We start from the raw sequence: 22517 nt of genomic DNA, 5'->3' as shown, positions 1-22517 counted from the left end.
ATATATAGGTACGTATGTACATCTATATTTGTTAGTGTGAAACAAACAAGATTGATGCCTTAGTAGTAGAGAGACTTCAACTCCCTATTTAGAACCAGTGCAGGGGCACCTGCCTGGCTCAGTCAGTTAAGCATCTGACTCCTGATTTCAGCACAGGTCATGGTCTCGCGGATCGAGCCCCGCATTGGGCTCTGCACTGACAGTGTGGAGCCTGCTTGGGATTCTCTCTCTCCCCCTCCCTCTCTGCCCCTTCTTTGTTCGTGTGTTCTCTCCCTCTCTCTCAAAATAAATAAATAAACATGAAAAAATTTTATTAGATCAGTGCAAGGGTTTCCAAGATTATCAACTCACTTGTGTCAGGAAAGTCAACTCTCAAATGAAACCTTGAATTGCATACATAAATACTGAGAAGTACAGTTTGATTGCACCACGGGCAAGCAGTCTGAAAAAAAGGGACAAGTGAAGTATTCTAAATTCCTGGAGATCAGATGGAGGAAGCTACGTGGCACTGGGGGGGTCGGAACAAAGCATCCATGTCTATGTTCACTGCCTTGGAGGGGGTGTGTGAGGAGGGGGTGTGTGAGGTTTTTAGCCATAAGTTCTTCATTCCATTCAATGCTCCCTGGCTGTGTGGATTCCTCTGAGATGGCCATAACTGTTTAATGACAAAATTAAGTGCAGTGAATCTGCTGTGGAATATAATATAGTAGAAACTATTTCCAGTTTGTTACCATTGCTATGACAACCTAATTATGTTACCAACATCCTAGAATCTTTTCTAGATTGAATTGAATACCTAGAATCTTTTAGTGACTCAATATCATCCATAGGATAAACCATCCAAACCTCTAAAGCTTGGAGAAAGCATTCTTCATCAGATCTGATTCATATCTAGCCCAAAGCCCTCCTTGATCAGATCTGATTCTTGTCTAGCTGGCCGGCTTCATTTAGTCACCTGTGACTCACACTCCAGCTAAATCAATCTGCTTCCAGTTACACAAACATGTCACATTCTTCTGCCTGGACTCCTTCCCCTTCCCAATCCTATTTGCCTGACAAACGTCTAATTCATTTCTTAATCTCTTGCCTTGATATGGTGCCTAAACCCAGAGTTAATCACCTTGCTCCCTATGCTACTCACATCTTTACTTCCATAACATGTAAATTATTTTTCTGTCTGAGATAGTAAGGATAACACTTCCATCAGGTACCTATTGATACAAACGGGGGATTCTACTTTGAGAAATAGTCAATTTTAGTGGATACCACCAGAGGCTTTGGGTCAAAGTACTTCGGTTTGAATCTTAGTTTTACCTCTTATTACTTGTGAGAAAATTTATCTTCCCTCGACTCAGTTCTCTCATCTGTAAAATGGAGATACTAATATTAAGACTCCATAGGATCACTGTGAAGGTTGAGATAATCTGTGTTGAGTGACTGTTCTAGGTATGTTCTCAGCACATAGTGTATTATTTCATCTAGTGACTTAAGGAAGAAGGATGTTTATGATCAGGGATTGGCCAAAGTTATGCCTGGAGCATAATCAGGCCATTGTCAGGACCCTGCTTGGCATCTGGGTCTTTATTCCACTCTTGCTTACACATCGACTATCCACAAAACTGCCTCGGGGAAAGAACACCATCCCGGCTGATCGCTCAAGAAGACCTTTGTCTTACTGTTCCCAGACTCCTCCAGAGGTTCCAATCAAGTTGTCAGTGTATGGTACTGGTGACTTGGGGACATAGACAGTCACAAATTCAGCTTCTCCCAAGTTCCATATCATATTTTGTTGGCTGAACCTTAAATTTTTTTGCCTTTTTAACTCTCAGTTAAGTAGTTCCTTCTGACCCTGTTTGAAGTATCTTCTTTGGGATAAATGAGTGAAATACAGTTCTGGCAGGTGCTAGCCTCCTTACCATGATCTAAAGATCTCAGATAGCTACCTCTGCTTCCTAAGGTCCATCATTAGACAAGCACACATTGGGAGTTCTGGGAGCATCAGTGGCTCTTCCTAGCCCTGCCGGATGAAAATGCTCACTTGAAGTAGCCATACTGTTGTGGCTTCCTAACTAGTGTCATCACCAGTTCCATGTTCCGCGTTAAGTCCAGGATGCAGACCACTGTGGAAAGGTCTATGGCCAATCTCTGTGCTGGTGAAGCCCGGTTAATCAGATGTACACCGGGGCGGGGGGTGGGGGGGGGTGGGGGGGTGGGGGGGTGGGGAATCATTCCTGACTATAGGTCAATGTGCATCTCATAACATCTCATAAGTTGCTTCTTTAACAAAATAGAATGTTAATTTTTTGGTTGCACAACTCAAAGCAAACTTTTGTTGACCTGAGTCATTATATCTTTTTCCTCCAAAATGAAAGATACGTTTAAGTTCTCTGTATTTCTCTTCCGTGTTGAATGAAGGCAATTTTTTTTTTTTTTTGAAAAATTGAGCAAGTTCCTGCTTTGGGTCAGGCTGTGTTAGGCACATTATATGTCATGTCATTTAAGCCTTATGACAACTCTGTCAGGTATGGCTCACCTGTGAATATGAAATTCATGATACTAGATTCATTCTTCTACCTCCCTTAAAGGGCAATATTAAAGATGAACTACCATCATGCTGAATTGAGTAAGGCAACAAATTATACTTTAATAAATGAGTGAATGTGAACTTTGACCTTCAGCCCTTGAATAGTGGTCACAGAAAGCAGTTTCATCTTATCTATTAGTATCTATCATACAGTTTCAGGCATTTACTTTCAGAAAAAATAAACTGCTCATTTCAGTGGAACAAGATGAACAGCCAAGGTCAATGAAGCATCACAAGTGAGTTTTCCAGCCCATCCTGGAGGCAGATTTGGGGGTGACATTTTTTTAAATGGCACTTAACAACTAGTATCTGAGTGGAATTTTTAATCAAAACCCCAGACAAGAAACTCTTGGCAGAAGAACTCTCTCTCTTTTTTTTTAAGCACACTTCCTCCTCCCCCCCTCCACCTATCATGCACTGCCCCCGCCCCCCGACACACATCTGTTCTTTGCACTTTCTGAAACAAACATTTCACGTTGCTAATGCTGTGAGGTGTAGGGCTGGGAAATTACTCATTCTTTCCCTCACTTATAGAAACACTTTCTTAAGGTTTAAGTGAGATTATTTTTGCCCACTTCTTTCAAAAGAGGTAGATCCTTCCCAAACTTGAAAGACGATCAAAATTCAGATAAGAAAATCTCAGAGTCACCTGATAGAATCCTTCCTTACTTTTCTCAGGCGGGAAAGATATGTCACGCTCCCCATCTAGTGGTATGACTTGGAATTGTCCACACAGGTGGTCTAATGTGAATTCTGGGAGCAGAAGATATTTACCACATTTCAAATTTAAACTGACCACCAAAACAAAGAGAGTGCAGATAAGAGAGAATGAAAAGATAAAGATAAACCCTAGGTCCTCAGGTTTTTCAGCTCTGAGAAGATCTGCAGGAGTCTGGGGCAAAACCCAGGTGCTGGAGAAGCTCAGCCAGCTGCCCAAGCCTGTCACCTCAGTGACCCCAGGGCTATGTTCTTTTCCAGTAATTTCTGTCTCCTTGCTTCTTGAGCTTCTCGCTTCTCCTTGGCCCATCAATCTTCCTCTAAGAGTTCTGAGAGCATCCTTTTCTCCACAATCTCTGCCTCTTCAGCTCCTCACTAAACTCGGCCTGTGCTTTGTGCCCTTCACCCCTTGTAAGGGACACAGAGCAGCCCACGTGGAGCTCTTTCCAGGGCTCCTCAGATTGCTGTCCAGCTTTTCAACCACAAAATTCTGTCTCCATTTTTCTTTCTTTTCTTTCAGTAATCCGGTTTCCCCCTCATTCTATCTTTTCTTTTTCTTCTTCAATTGTTTCTTCCTTTGACTACACTTCAGTAAAATACTCATTTTCTTCTGATGCTAAGCGTTTACATAGTTTATTTCATCTTTTGTCAGTGCTGGTGGAATACTGTACTTTTAATAAGTGCTGGTAGACTGAAAGAGAGCCGTCCCTCTAAAAAATTAGAATAGGTGAGCTCCATTAAGCTGGATTCTGGATTCAGTGGCATAAATGGGGACAACTTTAAAAAAATTAAAAAATTAAACAATATGCATAGTTTGAAAAAAAAAAAGATTGCAAAAACCAGCATAGACACTGCTGGTTATTGAACTGGCAATGCTAGCTTAAAGAAGCATATCAGAATACAGAAAAAGAAAAGAAATGGAAAATTGAAACAAAAAGAGACATGTAGGATAAACTGAGAAATAAATTATTCAAAATAATAAAACTTTCCAAAAGAGAGAAAGAAAAAGAAGAATAACAAAACCCAAAGAATTAATGGAAGAAATCCCCATGGGTTGGATGGAGACTTAAGTTTTTAGATGATAAAGACCATCCGAGTGCTGGAAGAATTTATTAAAAAAGGAAACCATCCTGGCCACGTTTTAGGGCAATTAATAAACCTGTGGGATTAGGAGCACTCCTTATTAAGCTTCCAGACAGAGAAACAGGGTTACGAAGTGAAGACTGATAACACTGTTGGTCTTATTTGTAACTCAGTAAAATGATGAAGCAACATTTTGGACTTGGGAGTGAAAAGTTCTGTGACCATAGATGTTTGTTCTCAAGATACTGTTTATGAATTGAGGTGGGGGTGAGGTGTGTGGCATTTTTGGACATACAAGAACCTAACAAGTGAACTGTCCCTATATCCTCATTGGAAATATTTCTATAAAAATTTCAACAAAAATTGAATCAGAGTATTGATTTTTAAATTTTGTTTTAATGTTTATTTATTTTTGAGAAAGAGAGAGACAGAGTGTGAGCAGAGGAGGGGCAGAGAGAGAGGGAACACAGAATCTGAAGCAGGCTCTAGGCTCTGAGCTGTCAGCACTGAGCCTGATGCAGGGCTTGAACCCATGAATCGTGAGATCATGACCTGAGCCGAAGTTGGACGCCCAACCGACTGAGCCACCTAGGTGCCCCCAGAGTATTGATTTTAAGTTGAGGAAGGAAAACATACGCCACAGAGAGAGCTAACTAATGAATCACGTATAGTTAATTGATATGCAAAATTATCAGAAATCTAAGTGCCTAAGAAAACTTCCTACCTCTAAATAAAATCTAGGACAGGTTTCATGCTCATCATTCTCAGATAATAATATTCTCTAGTCACTTTTTTTTTTAACCAGAATAGTTTCATGCAGTAATTAAAATACCAATCCCATGTAAAAGTCAAACTTCTGAATTGCATTCTGAGTTAAAGCTTCTTTCCTCCCCCTGCTTAAAATTATCTGACAAAGACTTTTTTTTTTTTTTTTTTAATTTACATCCAAGTTAGTTAGTATATAGTGCAACAATGATTTCAGGAGTAGATTCCTTAATGCCCCTTATCCATTTAGCCCATCTCCTCTCCCACAACCCCTCCAGTAATCCTTTGTTCTCCACATTTAACAGTCTCTTATGTTTTGTCCCCCTCCCTGTTTTTATCTTATTTTTGCTTCCCTTCCCTTGTGTTCATCTGTTCTGTGTCTTAAAGTCCTCATATGAGTGAAGTCATATGATATTTGTCTTTCTCTGACTGACTGATTACGCTTAGCATAATACCCTCTAGTTCCATCCATGTAGTTGCAATTGGCAAGATTTCATTCTTTTTGATTGCTGAGTAATACTCCATTGTATATATATACACCACATCTTCTTTATCCATTCATCCATCGATGGAAATTTGGGCTCTTCCTTACTTTAGCTATGGTTGATAGTGCTGCTATAAACATTGGGGTGCATGTGCCCCTTCAAAAGAGCACACCTGTATCCCTTAGTAGTGCAATTGCTGGGTCATAGGACAGTTGTAGTTTTAATTTTTTGAGGAACCTCCCTACTGTTTTCCAGAGTGGCTGTACCAGTTTGCATTCCCACCAGAAGTGCAAAAGAGATCCTCTTTCTCCGCATCCTTGCCAACATCTGTTGTTGCCTGAGTTGTTAATGTTAGCCATTCTGACAGGTATGAGGTGGTATCTCACTGTGGTTTTGATTTGTATTTCCCCGATGACGAGTGATGTTGAGCATTTTTTCATGTGTCGGTTGGCCATCTGGATGTCTTCTTTGGAGAAGTGTCTATTCATGTGTTTTGCCCATTTCTTCACTGGATTATTTGTTGTTTGGGTGTTGAGTTTGATAAGTTCTTTATAGATTTTGGATACTAACCCTTTATCTGATATGTCATTTGCAAATATCTTCTCCCATTCCGTCAGTTGCCTTTTAGTTTTGCTGATTATTTCCTTCGCTGTGCAGAAGCTTTTATTTTGATGCGGTCCCAGTAGTTCATTTTTGCTTTTGTTTCCCTTGCCTCTGGAGAGGTGTTGCTGGGGCCAAGATCAAATGGAGAGAATTTGCTGCGGCCAAGATCAAAGAGGTTTTTGCCTGCTTTCTCCTTGAGGATATTGATGGCTTCCTGTCTTACATTGAGGTCTTTCATCCATTTTGAGTTTATTTTTGTGTATGGTGTAAGAAAGTGGTCCAGGTTCATTTTTCTGCATGTTGCTGTCCGACAAAGACTTTAAAGTATCTATTATAGAAAATGCTTAAATGAGCAATTGTGAACATTCTTGAAACAAATATTAAAATCAAAAATATCAAGAAATAAATAGAAAACATGAAGAAGAGCTAAAGGGAAAATTTAGAAGTACGATACAGTATCCAAAATTAAAAAGGGAAACTCACCGAGTAACCTCAACAGTAGAAAAGAGATGACAGAAGATCCAGTAAACTTGAATATGGAGAAATAGAAATTATTCAACCTCAACAATAGAGAGAAAAAAGTTTTAAAAAAGTGAAAAAAGAGACTCAGGGAACAATCTCACCACACAAAGTTCTAATGTTCATATTATTGGAGTCACAGAACAGAAGGATAAAAGAGTATCATGCTGGAAAAAACTTGAAAAATAATGACTGAAAACTTCTCCACTATAATAAAAATATAAATACAGATTTAAGAAGCTGAGTGAACCTTAAACAGTTGTCATTAAATTGTACCGTCAAAATTGATGAATTTTACTGTATGTATATTATGCCTCAAAGAATCTAACTTTTAAGAAATCTAAATCATTTTTAAATAGCTAATAAAAATCTGTCATTTAATAATACTCATTTTAAACCTGCTCTATGTGGGACTCACTGCTACCTGTTTGGGTTATTGGGTGATAATAATCATATCTGTAACAATCTGATTGATAAAAGCTAATAATTTTAGGTGCTTACTACATGGCAAGTGATGCTTTGAGTGATTTTAAAGTTCTTGCTATTGTAATCTTCCTAACAACCCTGTGAAGGAAATATTGTTATCTCCATTTCACAGAGGAGGAAGCGAGTTACAAAAATATTAATTAGTAAATGGCAAATTCACATTTTGAAGCATGCAGCTTGACTTTAGAGACCAGATTTTTAACCACTACTGATTATGGAGGGACAAACACAGGCAATGTTTCATGTCAATACAATGCAATTATGTTTAGCCTCCCTAAAAGTGAAATGCCCATAGTAAGTTATATAAAATCAAAGAGGATAAGGTGGCTTGGGAATCCTTCATTGGAAAAGGTAATTCTAGTTCTGAGTCTTAAATATTGAGAAAAATTTGAATTCTTGAGTACCATCAAAAAAATGGTTTTTTGGAAGTAACCTGATATTAAAAAAGATACCTTATTTCTCCATAAAGGCAATCATCTCATTCTTGGGCTCACTAGGATATTCTCAGTAATAAAGGTGAATGCTCCTAGTGTATTACAAGCAAAGGTCACGCTAATTTGTTAATTGTAATTTTGTGTGCTTGGAATCAAAGCAATTCTCATATGAAACTAACATCTGCAGTTATATTAGGCATTAAAAGTTGTATTTAGAGATAATGTTTGAAAACTGAAGTCAAGACTTTCAGCCTGAGAAAAACATTGCTTCAAATGTGCTCTAATAATTCCAGCAGATGGCAATACAATCATTGTTTAAAAAAAAAAAAAAAGTGTTTCACCATCCAATGGAAAATAGAAGACAAATAAAATTTCTCTTTTATTTTGTTTTTGCCTTTTTTCCCTTCTTTGTTTTGAGTCCCTTTAGGTTGCCCAAACAATACATTCTACACAAGAATTTTTAAGGTATAAAGCCTGCTAACACCATAATTATGAGGGACTGTAGATACTAAACTAGACATTGATCTTTATTGTGTAGAAAAAGGAGAAAGAGTAGATGGCTTCTGAGTCAGGAGTGCCAAGGTCACAATTGTACATTAAGAGAAGAACTGACAGGCAAAGCAAGAGCCAAAGGATGTGGAAAGGCAGGGTGAATGTCTGTTCGAGTGGTATAGAACAGCGGTAATGGGAACTTGGCTGTGAGCGTGGTAGTAAAGACCAAGTTTAGATGAGGAAACAACTGCAGATGTAGAGGTGAGAGAACTGAGCAAGTGATTGGATGTTAGAAGTTCAAAAGAAAGAGTCAAAGATAACTCTCGTATTTTATTCCTGGTTGGGGGGAAGCTAGCTAGAAAGAGAAGGATCAGGTTTGGACAAAAGGGAGTTTGTAGAAGTTCTATGATGCTGATTTAACTTAGCAGTTGACAAGCGGGTCTACTGTTTCAATGAGAGTGAAATTGAAGAGATAGAGGGGTGCCTGGGTGGCTCAGTTTGTTAAGCATCGGACTTTGGCTCAGGTCATGATCCCATGGTCGGTGAGTTCGAGCCCCGTGTCAGGCTCTGTGTTGACAGCTCAGAGCCTGGAGCCTGCTTGGGATTCTGTGTCTCCATCTCTCTCTGCCCTCCCCCACTCATTCTCTGTCTCTATCTCTCAAAAATAAATAACCATTAATTTTTTTGTTGTTGTTGTTGAAGAGATAGACACAGGAGTGGTGGGTATTTGTCGTCACGGGAGGAGATGAGTCAGTCTGAGAGAGAAAAAGGCTGAGGTCCTAGGGACCTTCTGGAGAATGCTGGCTTTTAGGAGACACTGATGATGTGATGAAAGTTAGTGGGATTTTCAGGTGCACGTGATGTTGTAGGGACCTGTCAACAAGGACGATTGAAACCAGAGTAACGTATTTCAAAACGTTTGAGGAGATTGAGAAAAGGCCAGTGGACTTTGAGAAAAAGTTAAATAAAACTGATTGGGGCAAAAAAATTATTGTGAGAAAGGAGTGGACATAGTATGAAAAAGTGGAAAGTCTCATTTGAGAAGTCTGACCACAAAGGGCAGGAAAGATATGGTTCCGTAGGTTGACTGGACAGTGGGAACAGGTGGAAATTTTTATACAAGAAACACTTTAGCATGGTTGTGTCTGACATGAAGGAGACATTTGAAATTATACTAAAGTTGTTTTCCTTTTTTTTCTTAAATGACATCTAGATAATTTAATGAAACCACGTAATTTCATTTTACTAGAAATTTGTGGATGTAAGAAAAAAATTGAAAATATAATTTGAAAGTGAATGTCGCAACATGTTTCTCATTCTTTATTATTTATCCAGTGTCTGCTCGGCTCCTTTCTGTTGCTGATGTCTGAAGCTTTGAGACTATGAAAGTTAGTCATACTAATCAAGTCTGTTCCCAGTGTCCAAGATCTTCTGACATCGTGGTAAGTGATGGCTTTGCAGGGGCTGCTGCAGCATCAACCACACATTTAGAATTCTAGAAAACTCCGAAGCCCATCAAACAGTTACAATATGTGAGCATGTTTTCTTGTCCACATTTTTTATTCTAGCCCGTTGTTGTTGGTTTTTTTTCCCCCTTGAGGAAAAGAAAAGATCAGTTGGCAATACTTGATCTTGCTTGCAGAATTGCTGAGGTATAGAGTTTGCTTCTTGCCATTAGAACTTTGGTGTCACTTTTTGTGCAAAGGAATCTACAGAAGCTGCCAGCTGAATCCGTCTGAGGAAAAAAATAATATAACCTTGAGGTGCAAATGACCGTGTCTGCCATTGACTATGATAAACATACTGGTTTCATTAAAAACTAATAGCAAGACAGAATTTGCAAACACAGAGGCAGTGGAAAGTGGAATAAAGACAGGAAGAAGATGGAGGGGAGATTGTCCAGGAACTCTTATCTGTCCTTTACATCACAGTTAAACAATTTACTTTCCATTCCTAAACACCTCTCCCTGCTTTTAATTCTTTGGAACCCTGTACCATTACTGTCTGCCCCCATCCAGAGAACCCCCCCCCCATCCAGAGAACGCCCCTATCCAGAGAACCGTGTGATTTGAGAGGTTAGGTGGAGCACAGCCTCCCAGAGCTCTGCCCTTTCTCTCTCTGATCTCCCATCTTAGTTGGGCATGGAAACATGTGATTCCTATTTCCACTTACATTTTCACAGGAGGGGTTAGTTTCTCGCATTCATACTGGCTATGACCTAGACCTGTGGCCATCCCCGGATCCTATCACACTCAGTTCCACACATTTGAAACTACAAATGCCTCATACTAAAGCCCTGTCACCCCTGCTTAATAAACTACTTCTGGGGGCAGATATGACTGTTATCATACCCTCTTAACATGGGTGCCTCGGAAAATGAAGTCCAAAGCAAACACAAGCTAATGCTTTATTGGGGGTTCAGTCCCAGGAAAACTAGAGACAAGGACAGTAGGTGCATTACTGAGCTGTCTCTAGCTTTGCAAAAAAAAAAACCAAAAAAACAAAAAAAACAAAAAAACACAACTGGTCGCTCACCTTGCAGAACGTCTTTAGAAAAGTTGTATAGACCTACTGTGTATACTAACTGCCGCAGAGGAAGAAGAGGGGTGAGTAATGTATCTCTGGCTTTTCCTCAACTCCTGTGTTACATTGGTCCGAGTTCACCCACTATGGGAATAACTCCCTTGCACCTCCTGTTTGTATTACCTGGCTTCTCTGGGCAGCTGTAGGGGGAGCCAGAGCCTCCACAAACCCAGCAAGGCTAGCGTAGGTTACTGTCATACATGGGGTCTCTGGTGGTGATCCTGCTGGCATTAGCAGTCTCTGGAGTCACTCTTACTGGCCAGGAATCAGCACAAGTTGTCAAGTGTGGGCACAGGTGTCTGGTGAGCCAGGCTCACTGGATGATGCAGAAACTTGATCCGAACCCAATCTGTGTTCCAAAGAAACTGAGAAGAGATCTTCTTTCTTTCCTTTGGATTTCCTCACTTTGAGGGGGTGGGATCTCTGCCAGGGTTGGTATCCTCACTCCTGTTCCATCAGGCTTCCCTGTTCCTCCAGAGCCATAAGTAGATGGGCCAGTGCTTCCTTTTGTGGATGAAGAAAGTCCGCGATCCCTATCTGTCCCAAGAATGTGCAAATTATGAAATCCTATTTTTAAGGTCTTCACCGTTCTGAACATTCTTTAACCGTAAGGGAGGGAATTCAGTTTTAGAATCTGAGACCCTCTTGATACAAGCTTATTTGTGTCACTACAATTGTTACCACTTTATCAGAGCAAAACATAAATTTAAACTAGTTTTGGGTTGTACAGTGTGTTGTCTTAGGTAGGCTGACATTTTTTTTTTCTTTTTTGGGTTTGTAAAGCATACATAAAGGGTTGAGTTTGAATCATATACACCCAACAGGAACAGAAAGCACGGGAAGATTAGCCGAAGGGGAAGGAGATGAGGTAGGAGAGGATGCGATTCTGATCATTCAAAATGGTTGATTCAGTTCTGGGACAGATTTTGGAAATCTATTTTTTCCTCTTGACTAAACTTTCCTGTGCTTGTAGACACTTTTAACAAAAGAGTTGCCCTCTTTCAAGAATAAGCCAGTTTCTCCACCAGTGGAATTTCTTCTGTGTAAGAATCTCTCCGCAACAGACTGGGAAACCCGTGTCTGTAAGGGCAGATCTGGAGACACAAGGCTGACTTAACTCCGAATGTCAACACCAGTACTTGAGCTGCATTCCTGTTAGTGCTTGCCACCAACAAATTCCACTTCCCCAGTCATTCTGGGCGGAAGTATCCCACGTGCCCCAGGAAGCCCGGGAAGCCCACGCTCAGGGTGGTGAGGCCAAGGTCCCAGGCTCATGGCGCCCCATTTGCATCTTGACTGTGCCCTGCAATGTGCTGACAGGGCCCTGTCTCTCCCAGCACGTTTGTGTTACAACAGGAGCGTTAGCAGCCCCCATACCTGCAGCCCCGGAGTGATTTACGGTTTTGGTGAAGTGCTCTGAGTTTTGGTCAACACCGTTAAGATAATAACAGCATCTGAAGAAGAGCGGCTATGAGGGGAAAATGTCAGCCACAGATGATCTAATGGGGATGATAATTCATTCAAAAGTACTAGAAAGAGCATGGAATCTGGATCTAGACACACTTAAGTTTCATTTCTGCCCTCCCCACCTATTAGCTCTGTACCAGCATGTGCTTTTAAAATTTTCTGAACCTCAATCGTCTTCTCTGCAAGATGGGAACATTAAGATTAATTTCAAAAAACTGTGGTGAAGATGAAATGAGAAACTGTGTGGATTTATCAGGTGTACTGCCTGCCTCGTAGTGGCAGCTCAGTTAGGATTCCACCCCTCTGCTTCTCTCCCTCTGCCTTCTCTTCCCGCCTCTGCCCTCCCTCCAGCATCCCCTCAGGTAAGGAGTCTCATTGGTACACAACAGTCATCCTTGATCTCCGATCTGGATGCCTTCTACTCTCCCCTCTAGAAAAGCTGTATTTTTTCTTTTCCCAGCCTCCCTGTATCTTGTGATGGAGGATATACTTCCAGCCAAATATAAAGGGATGTCTCCTGAGAGTTTTCAAGGAAAGTTTTGGTTCACTGATAGACAGAAGCTGGTGGAAACGTTCTCTTTTCTTCCTACCTCGCATGCCTGGGTCTGGCTCAGCCATTTTGTGGCCATGAGGAATAATCACGCTAGAAAATTCAGAAGGATCGCAGGCAGGACCTCTCAAAGATGCAGATCCTGACTTGAGGGAGCCCCTCAGCAAGAGCTGGCGACTGCCTTTACCAGTCTTCCATGTAGGTAAGAAGACAAAAACAAAAACAAAAACAGCTCTATTTGGTCAAGACACTTGACTTACATATAGTGAGGTATATGGGACAGGGTTTGGAGGAAAAGGGGAAAAGAAGAGAGAGAGAGGGAGGGAGACGGTGAGGGAGGAAGGGGGAATAAGAGAAAGAGAGAGAGAAAACAGGAATTACACCCATAGTATGTAGCTGGGCAAGCAAATTCTTTAATTTTAAAGTACTAAATGTTCATTTGGTAGGCTTTGTAATGGTTCCCCAAAAGGTACCCAGGTCTTGGTCTCCAGACCCTGTGAAGGTTACCTTGTATGGTAAAAAAGGACTTGAGATAGGATTATGTGTAAAATCTTGACAATGAAGAGATTATCAGAATGGGCCCTCAGTCCAATTATGTGCATCCTTACAAGAGGGAGACAGAGAGAGATTAACAGAAACACACAGGAGACAGGGGGAGGACAGAGGCAGGACATGGGACAAATGCACCATAGCCGAGGAACACCAGCAGCCTCGGAAGCTGGAGAGGGCAAGGAACAGACGAGCTTCTTTACGGGAGCCTCTGAGGGACCGTGTGGCCCTGCCGACAATGATCCTGATTTCTGCCCAGTGATACTGATTTGGGACTTCTGGCCTCCAGAACCCTGAGAGACCGAATTTCTGTTGTTGTAAGCCACTTAATTTGTGGTACTTTTCTAGAGCAGCCACAGGATATAAATACAGTCAGCGTTCAAAAGATTTTATGAAATCATTTTAGCATGTGAGTAATAGTGATAACTGATATTTATTGATGCCGTCCCTGGACCCAGCAACCCACACTCACCACTCTGCATGGGTTACCTCATTAGTCCTCACCCTTCAAATCCTCTCTGGCAGCTGCCCCTCTTCTCTCCATTTCCCGGCAAGGGACGCCGCTCCAAGGAAGGTAAAGATCCTGTCAGGAGTCACACGGCGAGCGAGCACTGGAGACGGAATTTGAACTCAGGCCACCGGAGCCTCTAACCAGTCCAATCCTGCTGCCGGAAGAATGGATGTAGACTCTGTTCGCAGCCACTCTCTTAAGAGAAGGTATTATGTAAAACAGTTGTTAGGATTGACACGTAGAATTGAGATGCTCGGGTCCTTTAACTCAGGTCCTTAAGGACATCCCTTCATACACAAGAAGTGAGTACCTACTAAGTGTCAGATGCCGAGCTGAGCTCAGAGTCTAAGACACAGAGCCTTGATCTCAGAGGCTGACATGCTTCCTAGTCTCCCACCTCTCATTAATGCTCTATGACTGCTTGGCAATGGTAGACATCACCCCAGAAGTTCCATATCAAAATATAACTTCTAAAGGATTTCACTAAACCAAATATAAATTAATGTAAGTTAGTAAGTTAATTGTAACTTTGAATGATCTACATTGTTATTCTTCCCCATATGTCTAAACAATGAAAAATAAATAGAAACTTCGAAATCACTATTTTTTTTAGTGCTTATTTATTTTTGAGAGAGAGAGAGAGAGAGAGAGAGCGTGAACAAGGGAGGGGCAAAGAGAGAGGGAGACACAGAATCCCAAGCAGGCTCCAGGCTCTGAGCTGTCAGCACAGAGCCTGATGCTGAGCTCGAACCCATGAACTGGAGATCATAACCTGGGCCCAAGTTGGATGCTTAATAGACTGAGTCATTCAGGCACCCCTGAAATCACTATTTTTAAAAAGTAGCCTCCACAGCATGGTTACAAGTTACTTCATACCTCTGCTGAAAACATCCTTGCTTATTCTTTATAATTAGCATATCAATATTCTTCATTGGATAGTTTGATAGCCTGATGATAAAGCAAGTGTTTTGCTGGCACAAAACCTTTCTTTTAAGGTTTTAATGCAATTTCCTTGCATTTATTAAGGTTTTTTTTTTGTTTTTTTTTTTTTTTTGTTTTTTTTTTATTAGGCTTCGTGTTTCCTCTCCTGTCTAAAAAGTGAATGGCTGGAGAGAAGTTCTCTTATATCTTTCAGCATTCCACAGGATGGTTCTGTGACAGGCTAAGTCATTGAGACCTTAATTTGTGCATTTTATTTTTCTTTGTTTTTTTGTTTTGTTTTGTTTTGTTTTGGTCCCATCTCCCATCTTGTCTAATGAAGTAGGTTTTATAGTGTTTTATCTTGGAGATTTTGCCAAAATGAGGTAGAAATGTCTTCATGTCCATAGTCTTTCCACTTTTTGAAAGGCTAAATAATTTGTCCATGAACCAAAGTTAGATCCCCTGCATTAACACTTTCTACTAAGAATGAAAAAGGGGACAATATGAAAAGGTGTTTAATCAATTAATGTTAGTACCGAGTCAGTTCACATAGGTGATATGTATAGTTATCATAAGATATTAATGTCTTTGCAGTGAAAAGGTGTTTATACCATGTAATCAAACAGACAATTATTAACACAACTGTTACATTTTACAGCTGTCTTAAAGATTTCTTCTTAAATAATCCAGTTGACAATACTTCATGAAAACAGAAATAACTGAAATAGAAGCTTTGGACAAATGTTTATTTAGAGCCCTATAGTTGAATTAGCTTAAGCTTTTTTACTTTTATGAATTTAAGTCAATTGTTTCTCCCTTTTAAAAGTTTTGTGATTGATTTTTAAAATAACAAGATAAAAGAATTATCTTCCCTAACCTACTTATTTGTTAAGTAGGCAAATAATTAGTCATTGGTCTATTTAAAAAATATCTTCCAAATGTTGCTCTAGGAAACAAAGTCTGGATTTAATTTGTGAGAAATGCACACACAAATTGAAAAAAGTGAAATTCTGTCTTCTGCACTCCCTTTGCACTTTAAAAAACTGCTGACACTTTGAAACCCACCACTAAACAGCATTTTTGATCTACACTCACAATCTATGAGACTATGTTAAATAATCTTGATATTATCTCCATGAAATTTTCATATCCGTTGGTTGTGGTGGACCATTTTATTCTGTTCCCTGAAGTCTTGAATAACAAAGATGCTTGTAAAACGGATTAAACTGAAAACAGCTTTTCCTGATGATTAGACTTGGAAGATTTCAGATCTCTGTACCATACTGACATTCTTTTATTGAATTCTCTAAAATATTACAAAACAACCATTTAATGAAGCAAAACTGAATAGAATGGAAGTCACTGCAGTGAGATAGAACACCACCTTGATATATCTGAACCAGTATCTCACAAGAGGGAAGTCTGATAGGATGTTTATAGGGGTTTGGAATCTGGGAAAGTGTTTCAAGGTGGAAAGATGACGGAGATCGGGCAAAATTTGTGACAAGATAGTTTAGGATTGGCGAACAGAGTAAGGTGAATGTCTTAAGGGAAGATTTGATGGATAAACTATTATTTGACAAGACAGCTCTTTGCCCAAGTAATCAAACTATTGTCTCAGATAAGCTAACCTGTGCAACTATCTTGAAGAAAATAATATTTACTAGCTTATAGTCTCATCTTTCCTGGGCAAAGTCTTATTGTACAACTGAGTCATGTTGCTACGGGTAGTCTCAGTTCTCACTTTTTATTTTGATATATATTTCTAGTTTATTTTTTTCACAAAGACTCAGAGTTGTGAGTCCCAGGGATGCCTTTTAGAGGTAAGCCTATGAGCTTTGGAGAAATTAACATATTGTTATTTTTACTGTACCATTAAAAAGCATTGTGGAAGGGTCATGGTTGATGGAAAATGAGAATGAGGGGAAAAAAAGAAGCATACTAGTAAATTGCTGGCAATGAACAATCTTGCCTATATTTAAGGAAGAATGATTTTTACTGCTGAGAATCATCTTCAGGGTACGACATACCAGAGCCATTGACTTTTGGCTCCACTTTTTACAAGATTCTCTGCTGAAGTGAGGCCAGGGAACTTACTCAGAAAAAGAGACAACATTTTCCAGAATGACTTGTAATGCTCTTAGAAGAGGTGTTGATCACAAAGTCTTTATATAGGGAAGGGACAAGGTAGCTGTTGATAGTATTTCTGCCTCGCAAACATGATGTTCACATTCTTTTGCTCTCAGTTAATAAATCCTTTTGGTTGTTCAACAATAACGCATGTTAGTTAGTTTTTATATATTTTTTAGTAGCTGGACAATTTGCTTCAGATCTTTCACGCTAGCTAATGATTCTAATAACACAGTTGGTATATTTTGGATGGCAAAATTGATTGTAGTGTAAAAGGTAATTACTTGTCCAAATTCATAATTACATTTTTAATCACCTTAGTACAATTTCTTTATCTTTTTCATTTTTTTTAACACTTATTTATTTTTGAGAGCCAGAGCCAGAGTGGGAGAAGGGCAGAGAGGCGGAGGCGGGGGCGGGGGGGGCGGGGAACATAGAATCCAAAGCAGACTCCAGGCTCTGAGCTGTCAGCACAGAGCCTGATGTGGGGCTCGAACTCACAGACCACGAGATCATGACCTGAGCCGAAGTTGGACGCTTTACCGACTGAGCCACCCAAGCGCCCTTCCTTAGTACAATCTCTATGTGTAACTGGTAGGTTACTCTATTGGTTCGACTCCAATTGTTCATTATTTGGTTTTTCTTCCATGGAACAAATGTCTGCAAATATGGTCATTCTTCAATACACAGTAATAAAGCTGAAAGAAATGCATCTCTGTTGTTTCTGCTCTAGTGAGAGACATGGCTGCTCAGCATATTGAATTAGAAGCAACAGCATGAATTACATAAGAATCAATAGACGCTTGACAGAATGACATTAGACAAGTTACTTAAGCTCACTTAATTGTAAATTCTTTCTCTATCCGAGGGAGGTAAACACAATGCTTATTTCTCAAGGTTGTTATGAGGATTAAATGGAAAAATATGCACATAAAGCATTGAGTAGGACGCTTGGCATCTAGTTAGCAATGAATGATTGTTGTTATTGTATTTATTAAAGATTTATTAGAATATGTCCTGCATTTGTGATATATAATAACACATAAGATGCAACAAAATAATTGGTATTTTGTCTCTCTAAATCAATGACTATTGATTTAGTCATTAAATCAATGACTGGTAGCCTCGTCACTAGAAAATCATGAGGAAAAGAAAGTGCCAATATGGGGGAATGGTTGGAATGTGATGTTTGTTTATAGTTACTGGCAGTTGAATACCTACAACATATGCATTAATATTTTTATCTTATACTTTCATTTTTTTTTCACTGAATACTACTGGCATTTTAAGTATGTTGGCAAATATATTTTCCTTAATGAAATGTTAGTTTTCAATCAGAGTCTGAGTAAAACCCTAAGTATTCAATAAATATGTCAAGGCTTCATTGAAGAACTTTTGGTCATAGTGATAATGCTTGAGTATTCTTTGATCAAATCTTACCCAACAAATCTATTTCACTACCTCCCAGATTCAAACGATAGGATGTGGAAAATCAGGGAGAATAGAACTCCATAGCTTCAGCACTAGAAATAGGTAGTTAAGTCAAGAATATGTCTTCCCTTCTTAAGATTTACCCCATAGAAAATGGTTATCTTCTCATGAAACATGGTGCACAATCTTTTAGCTATGGGGCAGAGGCCAATTTGTCGACCCTGGCATCATGGTGCTGTGGAGCAGCTTCCTGTCTCAGCATCATAGCCCACTGGCAATGGTAGCTCTGGAAATCAATGGAAAAAATGTCTTTTATTAAGTGACAAGTAAACCACAGGTAAAATGACAATCCCTCTGCCACAAGCTGCCTATGTCCCTCAGGAGAGAAATACATAAAACTGTTGCATTTAGGATTTAGATGAATACTTTCTACCTATAGTTAAACTTTGCATTCAACTCTTCTCATGCCTTTGTAAACCCTCCTGAAATAGAACTGAAAACTAGACTGAAATTGGAGTTCTTTATAATGAAAACACTACAAAAGTCAAAGTCAAAAATATCTTTATAGTAATCAAACTGTAAAGATAGAAAAAAACCCACTATTTTTAAATTCAACTCAGAGTTTGTTTTGATCGTGTTAGATTTCCTTTAAAAAGCGGGCAGTTAATTTATCGCCAAAATTTTTAGTGCCACTCCATTTTCATCATCTTAATTCCCATCAGATTCAATGAAATTATCTACTTTAGTGTTTTGAGTCAGGTTTTTATTATTTGGTGGAAGACTATCAAAGTAAGGAGAAAGTTGTTTTTTCCTTCCTTGTTACGTATGCAGCCAGAAAGAACAACAATATTTTCAAGTTAAAAGTCATTGCAACCTAATTGAAAACTTCAGGCCAAATGCTGGGAACACTGTGGTTGAGCATTCTAAAACAAAAATTGAAAACAGATTCCAGCTGGCTTTAAAAAGTAATCTGGCTAATAATCAAGATAGATAACAAGCAAACACATAAAGCACAATTAAAGAAGAAAACATTTTGAAATGAACAGAAAGAAGAAGCAGGTTAAATAAGTAAGGTCTAACAAAGCCATTCATTTGGCTAAAGCATTAAGATTTTCATTTGTGTGGTTAATATAGAGCAACTTGATTTTCCAAAGATAATACTGAAGGAATGTCTGGAGGGAACTCTGATGCGTCTGGATTTTGCCCAGTTCTAAACAGGGATTAGCACAATGATGGATTATCTCTGCTGTGAACCCAAACTATCTCTTAAAGCTGTTGTATCTTTCCTCCTACTCTTTGAAGACCAAAAACCAAATAAAAAATTTCTGCCTTACAACCAAGAGATTGTGCACACTCATGAATTGGCATCTTCTGTAAAACTTAAGCTACTGATCAACCATAAGTAGAACATATGTTTTGAATTATTTTCCTAGCTTACAAATGAATTTAGGTCATACTTCTTTGTTCATCGAAGGTGAACATTGTGTGTGATATATATGCATAAGCATATATGTTTTATATATGTATGAACATATACATATATAAATTCATAGATATATAAAACATATTATTTATAGTAGGCTATATATCTGTGTATATATCATACATAAAGCACATGTATATAAATACATAAATATATAAATGTAAATATATATATGTCAATGAACAAAAAGAACCCAGTAGAAGTGTGACCTAAATTCATTTACAAACTAGGAAAATAACTTGAAATGTATGTTCTACTAATGGTGCCTTACATTATATATATATATATATATATATATATATATATATAGTAGCTTATATATAGGATATATATATATATACACACACACACATATCCATTGAAAAACTACATATACAAACATAGATATGTTATATGTAATATATATAACTTCTAATAAAACTTAAATATCATATGTATATATGATTTGAAGTTAGAAATCTTGAGATTGAATATTGAATTCTGGACATATCAATTCTTCAGCTATATGCCCTTGGGTAAATAACTTGCCTTCTCTAATCCTGCAATAATATTTGTAAAATGAAGATAATGATACAATCCACTTAAGATTATTGTGAAAATTAAATGAGAATGTATATAAAGCCCTTACCATACTGGCACATAAGTATTCTGTACATTCCAGCCCCTGGACTAAAAGTTTTATATATATTCTCATTTGTTACAACCTCTCCCTCTCTCTCTCCATGTATACATATATGTTCATGGTAGTGTGAACTTAGAGTAAAGTTCACATCTTTCAACATCAATATATATTTTAAAGTATAATTGGTCCAGTTTACAAAGTGTTTCCTGTTGAATGTGGGTATCAGAACAGCTGGGTGCTTGTTAAAAATGCAGATTTCTGCTTGGGCTTCACCTTCAACTGAAAGGTGAGAGTCCAAGTATTTGTGTTTTTTATCAAGCACCAGTGATATTTACCCATATTAAAGTTTGACATCTGGGGTGCCTGGGTGGCTCAGTTGGTTAAGCTTCCAACATTGGCTCAGGTCATGATCTCATGGTCCGGGAGTTGGAGCCCCGCGTCAGGCTCTGTGCTGACAGCTCGGACCTTGGAGCCTGCTTTGGATTCTGTGTCTCCCTCTCTCTCTGCCCCTCCCCTGCTCACACTCTGTCTTTGTCTCTCTCTCAAAAAATAAATAAATTAATTAATAAATAGGTACATAAACATTAAAAATTAAAAAAATATATATATATCCATCTTTCCATCACTTTATTCATCATATCAGTCTGTTTTTATGCATTTCAAAGTAATTTACAGACACAAATTACTTGTCCCAAACACTTCAGTATACATACCGTATGTATTTGATACATATTTTGTCATTTTACTTTTACACATGATTTTTGTTTCCTATGGCTGCTGAAAAAAATTACCACAAACTGGGTGGCTTAAAACAGCATATTTATTCTCTTAACAGTTCTGGAGGCGAAAAGTGAGAAATCAGTTTCACTGGGCTCAAAATGGTGGCAGGGCTGTTTCGTTCTGGATGCTTGAGGGAGAATTCGCTTCCACTAATTTCTAGCTTCTGGACTGTATCCTGCTTATGATCCCTTTCTCGCATCACTCCAACTCCTTTCTTCTACTGCCCCTTCTCTTCTGTAGCCAGATTTCCCTTTACCATCCCTTTTCCTATAAGCACACAGGTGATTACATTGAGGATATTCCAGTATAATCTATCTCAAGATCCTTAACTGAATCATATCTGCAAACTCCCTTTTGCAATATAAGGTGACATTCACAGGTTCTAAAGATTAGGACCTGGAAATCTTTGGGGCTGTTATTCAGCCTACCACACATGCAAGCATTTATTTCATCTTCGTTTTTTAACAGCATCAAAGTAAGAATCCGATTGAATTTTTCCAAATAATTGCCCAAATTATTGAAAAATACAAATATGAATGATATCAGGGTTAAGGGATCTCATATCTGAATGAGATGATACTTTTATTATATATTATGTTCCTCATATTTTCTCCATACACTAAATCTTCTAAAGCTACTAATGATACAATACAATAATGATTTAATTTATTGAACCTTATTCTAGGTGTTTTTAAGATTTCTTTAAAATTGGAAAAAAAGAAGTGAAAAGGTTGAAGAATATAACTTGTTTGCTACAGGAGAGTGGTCACCAAATTCCCATATACTAATCTATTCTCTGTCACAATGTTTAATAAGATGATTATTTTATATGAGAGTAGGCTATTTGAATTCATATGTGGAATATAAGAAAGAAAGAACAAAGTAACACACACTCAACTCCATGAGTTGTTAAATGATGAAGAGCTAAGACAAATGACACAATCAGAAAACAAGCCAGAAGGGCTAAAAGATATGTGCACCAGAATTTTCATGTTAATTTTAATATATGAAGGGCATTAAAATTTGCATTATCTTCCTTCCAGTAAAGGCAACACTTGTTCTTAATAAGTATAATTTTTCCCAATTGTCTGTTTTCTGAGCGAGTTATGGAATTACTAGCATTAAAACATTTTAATTGAAACAAAACCTTTGGCATTGTAATAGAGTCTTTAATCTTTGGTAAACATATGACTTTGCGAGGGAACACATTACTGGATAAATGTTCCATGTTGAATTGATCAGGCCCATTTCTAGAGAATGTCTTGCCAATTAATTGGTTATAAGCAGCATGCTTTTTACACAACAATGGATGATATGTCTAT

Source organism: Panthera tigris, chromosome A1 (assembly GCF_018350195.1).
Source record: "Panthera tigris isolate Pti1 chromosome A1, P.tigris_Pti1_mat1.1, whole genome shotgun sequence".
NCBI classification, from domain to species: Eukaryota; Metazoa; Chordata; class Mammalia; order Carnivora; family Felidae; genus Panthera; species Panthera tigris.
This window is presented reverse-complemented; position numbering follows the sequence as displayed.